This window comes from Phacochoerus africanus, chromosome 3 (genome assembly GCF_016906955.1).
Source record: "Phacochoerus africanus isolate WHEZ1 chromosome 3, ROS_Pafr_v1, whole genome shotgun sequence".
Classification (NCBI taxonomy): domain Eukaryota; kingdom Metazoa; phylum Chordata; class Mammalia; order Artiodactyla; family Suidae; genus Phacochoerus; species Phacochoerus africanus.
Window position 1 is genome coordinate 26,899,112 of NC_062546.1, and position 8,380 is coordinate 26,907,491.

At 44.2% G+C, this 8,380-nt stretch overlaps 1 long non-coding RNA gene across 2 annotated transcripts; it reads right to left on the reverse strand.

Annotated features, from left to right (window-relative positions):
* Positions 1-2,461: 2,461 nt before the first annotated feature.
* LOC125122076 (uncharacterized) lies at positions 2,462-7,169 on the reverse strand. 2 transcript variants are annotated; one of them, XR_007133695.1, is made up of 3 exons: positions 6,591-7,169; positions 2,611-2,737; positions 2,462-2,490 (listed from the first exon to the last, which is right to left on the reverse strand). It is a non-coding gene; the product is annotated as an uncharacterized LOC125122076 (long non-coding RNA). The 2 variants fall into 2 exon arrangements; XR_007133694.1 differs by lacking the exon at positions 2,462-2,490 and having other exon boundaries at positions 2,560-2,737.
* Positions 7,170-8,380: the final 1,211 nt, after the last annotated feature.

Here is an 8,380-nt window from a genome sequence, read left to right on the forward strand (position 1 = left end):
TCCCTTAAATGGAGCTCCCAGTGTTTTCCTCATTGTGAAAAGTGAGATGGTGCATGGACATGCAGGGTACGGAGTTACTATCTGGATGTTGAAGGTGAAGAGCTCCTGGGGCTTAGGATCTGGTTTCTGATGCCTATGTGACCTCAGACAGGTCACTCAAGTTCCCTGGCCATGCTATTCTCTGCTTCAGAAGTTTACTGAGGGTTGAACCAGAAGCCTTGTGGAAAGTGCTTAACAGCCCGCCTGATGTACAGTAATCATAACAGCTGTAATTGTTGAGGGGCTGGAGAGGAAGGGTCCTACTTCCTGGGTTTGCTCTGGATCTGGACTCTGTCTCCTCTTTTGTTTTAAGATAAACATAGAGGGGATGGATCCCCCTGGTCCAGACCTGTCCTTATCTCTTCTGGGCAGGCCCTCTCTCCAAGCTTCAGGACATGCACATACCCAGCAGGCCCACAACCCTGCCTGCAGGCTGGGCTTTGGGAAAGGCTGCTGAGTGGTGCTGACCTGGGGCTTAGAAGGAGGAGGCTGGGTGAGGAGCCTAAGACCCAGGGCTTTCTTCCTTGATTGTTTTGTATAGGCGGTCCAGGACTGACAACTCTGCTTAATTTCCATTCAACTCTCAGGTCCACTCACAACTGGCTTCCCCTATCCTTTACCCCACCCCACCCCGTCACTGAACCGGCTTGTAACCCCTACCCCCACTCCTTCCTAGCATAGTATCCCTTCCTAGTGTCTTTGAGCAACTCTTCAGTTCTGTGTGTCTTTCCCATCAGACTGGGCGCTGCATGGGGCAGGGGGGTGGGGGGGCAGTACCCTGTCTTGTTCACTGCTGTGTCCCCAGCACCTAGCACAGGTCCTGGCACATAATAGGTGCTCAATAAGTATCAATAAGTATCTGCTGCCTGAAGGAATCCATGGATACCTCTAGCTTTCAGATAATAAAAATTGTCTAGAAGAGAAAGTTCTCTGCGCTGACCCCTCCCAGTTAACACCCAGGTTGCGTTCACAACACCCTTAGCCATTTGCATTGCAGTCCTAAATCAGGGCCCAGGCCAGTCATTCACTTTATAATCATCCCGAGAAGAAAAACAAAGCAGACAATAGAGATCCAAGCTCTCATTTTCTCAGGCAAAGTGAATCCCATCTTGAATTTGAAATAAGGGGTAAGATTCCCAAAAGGTGGAGGCATTAACACCCCCACCCTCAAAACTAGGAACTGCCAAAGGGCCCTTTAAAAAGCAAATTGCTGGAGGGGACAGTGTAAATGTCCAAGGGAGCTTAGGCCAGGGGTCTGAAACAGGCTTAAACTTTACCCCAGGAATTCCACTCTCAAACTTGGCTCAAGGCAAAATCTTGAGATTTGGAGAAACATTTTTAAACAGACAAGTATGTCACCAAATCCTATACAAAAATCAGGGAATTGGAACTCTCTGTATTAGATTGTTTACATTAATTTACATGTATAAGGATAAAAATCTAAAAGAGGAATTGACTCCCCTCCCCCGGCCTCCATCAAGCTCACAGACACTTTGAAAACTAATTAGTAATCTCTCCATTGCCCCCACGGGTTGGTAAATTTGCTTCCTACCTGGTCCTGATTTACTATCATTTTTTATTTTTTAAAAATCTTCCTATTTTAAGCATCTCATTTCCTCTGCCCTTTAATAGTCTCAGCAGGGGAGTTTTTGTCAGGTTCACTGCTCTGTCCCAGCCCCCAGCACGATGCTGAGTACATACTAAATGTTCAATAAAGACACGTCACGTGAGTGGACAAACATAGCCACAAAACTGACTTCAAATCTTGGGCATTTGGCAACGCTTTCCAAATGAAGGGTACAGGCCCAGCAATTCCATTCTATGGCCCAGCAACCCCATTAATGAGTGTCTTTTGATATTGTTTTGTTTGTTTATTTATTCATTTGTCTGTTTTTAGGGCCACACCTGAGGCATATATAGGTTCCCAGGCTAGGGGGCGAATTGGAGCTGTAGCTGCTGGCCTGCACCACAGCCACAGCAAGGTGGGATCAGAGCCGCGTCTGCAAACTAGCCCACAGCTCATGGCAACACTGGGACTTTAACCCACTGAACAAGGCCAGGGATAGCACCTGCATCCTCACGGATGCTAACAGATTTGTTTCCGCTGAGCCACACCAGGAACTCCATGTGTGCAGATACTGTTTGTATATAGTGCAAACAATCAAAACCCTAAATGCCAACGGGGGCCTGGTTCGAAAACTCATCCAGACGGTGAAACCCTATACACCTGTGAAAAGGAAATAGTACGTCTGAAACTGCTGATGTACAGAGAGCTCCAAGATCTACCGCTTAGTAGAAAGGAAAGATGCTGGAGTTCCCACGGTGTCACAATGGGATTGATGGTATTTCTGCAGCTCCAGAACGCAGGTTCAATTCCAGGCCCAGCAGAGTGGGTTAAAGGATCTGGCGATGGTCACAACAATGGCTGGGATCTGATCCCTCGCCTGTGAACTTCATATGCCAAGGAGCAACCAAAAAAAAACAAGAAAAAAAAAAGAAAGAAAAAGGCAAGATGCTAAATAGTGTAAACAGTGTATATATGAGTCCAGGGTTAAAAAAGCAAATAAATACCATGAAGGAAGACGTCTAATGGGTCATTCCAGAGAGATGTCCATCAGCACACTTGGCAGGTTCCAACCTCAGTCCAGCCCCTAACCAGCAAGTGACCTCGAGTAGCTCCTTTCAGTCGAAGCCTCTTCTACAAAAAAACAAGGATAAGAGTTAGGCCCTCCTGGTGGGGTTACTGAGAGGATTAAGGAAGAAAATGCCTAAAAATGCCAGGCACCTCTCCCATAGTGAATACTCTGTGAAAAGCAAAGATGTATCAGTGAAAACAGAAAATCATTTCTCTTGTGACCACATGGGGATGAAGGTCTTTTCACTTTTTTTTAAGCTTTTAAAAAAAACCCTTTACATTTTATTCTGTAAATAAATGGAAATTTACAAGAGTTGCAAGAATAATACAAAGAATCCCTGTATATTCTTTCTCTGTATATTCTTTACCCAGAATCAACAATTGTTTTTATTTGCACCACCCTCTCCTCATTTTTTTCTTGAACCATTTCATCCTTTAAGTACATTCGGCTTGTCTTAAGAACAAAGACATTCTCTTACATAATGAAGTACAATGACCAAATTCAGGAAATTAACATTGATGTGATATTATTATCCAAGCTAAAGTGTTTAAATTTCATCAGTTGTCCCAATAATGTCTTTTTTCTTTTAATTGTGGTTAAAAAAAAAAACCCAACAACACATTACATAAAATTTATCACCTTAGGCAATTCTAGGTGAATGGTTCAGTAGTGTTAAGTATTTTCACGTTGTTGTGCCAATATCTTTTATAGCAATTGTTTACCTTCATCCAGGATCACACGTTAAACTTATTTTTTTAATTTTTTATCTTTGGTCTTTTTTTAGGGCCAAACCCGCTGTGGATGTTTCCAGTCTAGTGGTCAAATCTGAGCTACAGCTGCCAGCCTACAGGACAGCCACAGCAATGCAGGATTGGAGCAGGGTCTGTGGCCTACACCACAGCTCATGGCAACACTGGATCCTTAACCCACTGAATGGGGCCAGGGATCAAACCCACATCATCATGGGTTCATTACTGCTGAGCCACAGTGGAAACTCACGCATTGCGTATATGTAGTTACCTCTTCTTTTTCACCTTCTTTTAATCTGGAAAAATTCCCAGCCTTTCTTGTTGATGACTTTCATGACATAAGCATTTAGAAGAGTCTAAGTTAACTGTAATTCTGTGGCTTTTGTTATACACTTTTATAATAAAGGAGCTAATTTTGGAGATCCCATCATGGCGCAGTGGAAACCAATCTGACTAGGAACCATGAGGTTGCGGTTCGATCCCTGGCCTTGCTCAGTGGGTTAAGGATCCAGTGTTGCCATGAGCTGTGGTGTAGGTCGTAGACGCAGCTCAGATCTGGCTTTGCTGTGGCTCTGGCATAGGCCGGCGGCTACAGCTCAAATTAGACCCCTCGCCTGGGAATCTCCATATGCCGCGGGAGCGGTCCTAAAGACAAAAAAACTAACTAACCCGCTAAGTAAATAAGGGGGCTAATATTGAAAGTATAATGAGGCTAATCACAAATAGAAACATGAAAAAAATATCCAGGTGTTCCCATTGTGGCTCAGCAGAAACAAATCTGACTAGTATTTATAAGGAAGCAGGTTCGATCCATGGCCTCGCTCAGTGCGTTAAGGATCTAGCTTTTCAATGAGCTGTGGTGTAAGTCGAAGATGCGGCTTGGATCCTGCATTGCTGTAGCTGTGGCATAGGCCGGAAGCTACAGCTCCGATTACACCCCTAGCCTAGGAACTCCCATATGCCACGGCCAGGGCCCTAAAAAGACCAAAAAAAAAAAAAAAGGAAAGAAATCCGTAGTATTACCCCTGTGGTTTTTGGTATAAAGAGGATCTGGAATTTGTCCTTCCTGTTAAAATGCTGGGTCCCTGTGGTGTTGGAGATCTGTATTTCCATTGTATCAGTGTCAATATCCAGATTGGGAGATGGCACAAGACAGGACCTGTGCACAGAGAGAAGCTGGGCAAAGGGGGCAGGGATTGCTCCGAAGGATTTTTTTTTTATTGTTCTAAGTGAATCTATAATGTCTCAAAATAAAAAGTTTAATTTTTTTTTCAACACCCTTGGGCATTTCAGAACCTGATGTGTCAACCATTCTCCTAGGGTGAACCTAGCCCCTCGGAGAAATTCCCAGCGGGAATTCTCCTGCCTGAGAAAGGACTTCTTAATGAAGTCCTTTCACTTGCAGGGAGGGGAAGGGGGGCCTCCTTGGCCCTCCACAGGGATATTTTAAAGTGAATGAAAGGAGCGAGGTCCCTCATTAAGGCTGAAATGGGAGCTGCTGGGGGCGGGGGTTCTCAAGTAGGCGGCCTGGCCCCCAGGTCTGCATTTCCTGCTGCAAAGTTATCTCATTAGCAGTAATCACCACACCTTCTTTCTATCGGGAGTGGATTGTGAAGAACTCAGAGAAGATAATTTTTATCTATGTCTTTGTTCTTTGCCAAGTTCTTAATAAACTTGAAAAGTTATAAAGATCTGAAGAGACAACCAATGGGAATTGGCTTTAGGTATTATAGTCTCAACCCATAGAATATTATGCAGCATTTCATGATGTTTTCCTTAGCATTTATAATTGAAACCAAGAATGCTGTTGTCTGAGATTTTGAGATTTCCCTTAGAGCAGTTGAAATTCCTCTCGGAACTGAGGGACGTGGGTGAGGAGAGCTTGGTCCTCATCAGAGAAATGAACTCTCCACCATGTTCCTGTTCAGGCTCAAATGCTACCTGGCCGTTCTCAGGTTGATCATAGTCTAGTCTCACCCTACCTTGAAAGTTTGTCTTTGCTGTATAGCCAGTCACTTGTGATGGAGCATGACGGAGGATAATGTGAGAAAAAGAATGTATGTATGCATGACTGGGTCACTTTGCTGTACAGTAGAAATTAACACTGTAAACAAACTATAATGGAAAAAATAAAAATCATAAAAAAGAAAAAAAAAGTTTGTCAACCCAGTGCTATTGAACCCTGAAAGTCTGAATATAACCCTTAACCTTTCCAAGAATTTCCCCTAAAGAACAAACCCCATATGGAAAATGAATTGATGGAGTTCCCATCGTGGCGCAGTGGTTAATGAATCCGACTAGGAACCATAAGGTTAAGGGTTCGATCCCTGGCCTCGCTCAGTGTGGGTTAAGGATCCGGCGTTGCCGTGAGCTGTGGAGTAGTTGCAGACGCGGCTCAGATCCCACGTTGCTGTGGCTCTGGTGTAGGCCGGCGGCTACGGCTCCAATTGGATCCCTAGCCTGGGAACCTCCATATGCTGCGGGGGCAGCCCAAGAAATGGTAAAAAGACAAAAAAAAAAAGAAAGAAAGAAAGAAAAAGAAAATGAATTGAGTGCCAGAATGTTTATTACCGTGTTCTTTCTATAAGACTGAAAAATTGGAAACTATTTTTTTTTTTTTTTAACGGCCACACCCACAGCACATGGAAGTTCCTGGGCCAGGGATTTAAACCAAGCCGTAATTGTGAACTACGCCACAGCTGCAGCAATGTAGGATCTATTAACCCACCATGCCAAGCAGGGGATTGAACCCACATCTCTGTAGTGACCCCCCCTCCTCCCCATTTTGGGAACTCCTGGAATACGATTAATAACAAGCATTTATTGAGCAGTCACCAGGGGCCTGTTGCTGTGCTAAGTGTTTTACAAGCAATTGTCTCATTTAATCTCTTCAAATAGGTTCTATTATTGTCTTCATTTTTACAAATGAAAAAAGAAATGGAAGCACAGCAAGGTGAGTAATTGGCCCAAGACAACAGAATTAGTAAGAGGAGGAGAAATACACATAGAGGACAGCAAAAACACATTGTGATACACACTGAAAGAGAAATAACACGAGTGATAATAGGTAGAAACGGCAAAGTATTAACATTATACACAATGTATATTTGGATGCTTAAATAAATCACAGTAGCGGCAGGCATTTAAAAATGGTGATTATTTGTACCTCAAATTTGAATGTGATCCTGAATCACCCGAGTATCTTGTTTAAAGTGCTGAATTAGGTGGAATGTGGTAGGCCTGGGAGTCTGCATATCCAGCAAGCTCCTGGGTAATGTCCATGCTGTTGGTCTAAAGACCACATTTTGGGGTTGCAGGTGAGGCGCAGCGCAGCCAGTTAAGGATCTGGCATTGTCTCTGCAGTGACCAGGGTTCTATCCCAGGCCCAGGAACTTCCACATGGAAAAAAAAAAAAAAATCACATTTTGAGTACCAAAGATTTAACAGTTTGGCAAAGAGGGAGAGCCCTGAATATGTAAAAACCTAACAAATCATAGAAGCCCCAGTGACCTGGGAGGTGGATAAAGACTGGAAGACAATACAATTACTGCCTTACTGCGGTGGAGGGCTACAATTTCAAATTAATTTCTTTCTATTTTCTCTATTTTCTCTCAGATTCAATTCCACAAATATTTATTAAGTGCCTCAGCACCAGTCACTGTGGGAAGAGAAATGATGGGAATCCAGTGGTTTCCTCAAAGTTATTTTTAAAAAAAGTTAAAAATAATTAAAGAATGGAGTTCTCGTCGTGGCACAGTGGTTAACGAATCCAACTAGGAACCATGAGGTTGCGGGTTCCACCCCTGGCCTCTCTCAGTGGGTTAAGGATCCGGTGTTGCCGTGAGCTGTGGTGTAGGTCGCAGACACGGCTTGGATTCCGAGTTGCTGTGGCTCTGGTATAGGCTGGCAGCTGTAGCTCTGATTAGACCCCTAGCCTGGGAGCCTCCATATGCCACAGGTGTGGCCCTAAAAGGACAAAAGACTAAAAAAAAAAAAAAGTAAAGAAGCTCGCTTAAAATGAGTGCATTTCACTCTATATAAATTATACCTGAACAACTCTGGCTTAACACTTAAAGATATGAATAAATATAAGGACCTGGCAGTGGTTTTTTTAATGGGTTAAAATTATTTTAAAATAAAAATTCCTGGACGGTGAGTCAGGGGGTCTGAGTTCAGTCTCTGTCAGAATCCCGAAAGTTTACTCTCTTCCAGGTATCTTGCACTTGGACAGGTGCCGTGTATATGGCCTCAAAGCACTTTGTACTTCTTGGCATCAGTTAAGAATTTCACACACGTGATTTTCATAAGTATTGTGTCTACCTCCTTAACTAAACTCTGACTTCTCCCAAGTCTGCCACTGCATCTGGTTTTGTCACTGTAGGGTCCCAGCACATCAGGAGATCAGCCCCACAGGTGGCACTCAGTATTATTTGTAGATGAGTGCATGAGTGAACTTTGCCCATACCTGTCCAGAAGGGATTTTGGGGGAAGACTAGAGAAAAAAGCCTGTGGGTGGGAGGGAAGCCAGCCAATCCTCCCTACACTCCCCCACCCCATGTTTCTAGGCAGCCTCCCTACCCTCAAGGCACCTTCCTACACCTCAGGGGGAGGTGAAGATGATCTGGGGATTGAGGAGTCCACGTCCTAGGTTCCAGGGAGCATGCCTTGTTTTCTCCAATGGGGAACACGATAGTACTTACTTGCAGGGGTCCTTGGGAAGAGAGCATGGGGGCTAAAGTATTTCAGAGGCTGCAGTGATTATCACTGTCCCAGTAATCTCCCCACCAACTGACCACCTGCCTTCCTGGCACAATCAACCACAGTGCTTGCGCTTTTCTGCGTCAGAATTCCCTCCACCCCAGAGTTTCTCCAAGTGTGGCCTTTGGGAAGTTGGAAAATGTAGTTTCTCGGGTTCCATCCCAGGCCTTTCTAATCAGACTCGGGGCGGATCCCAGC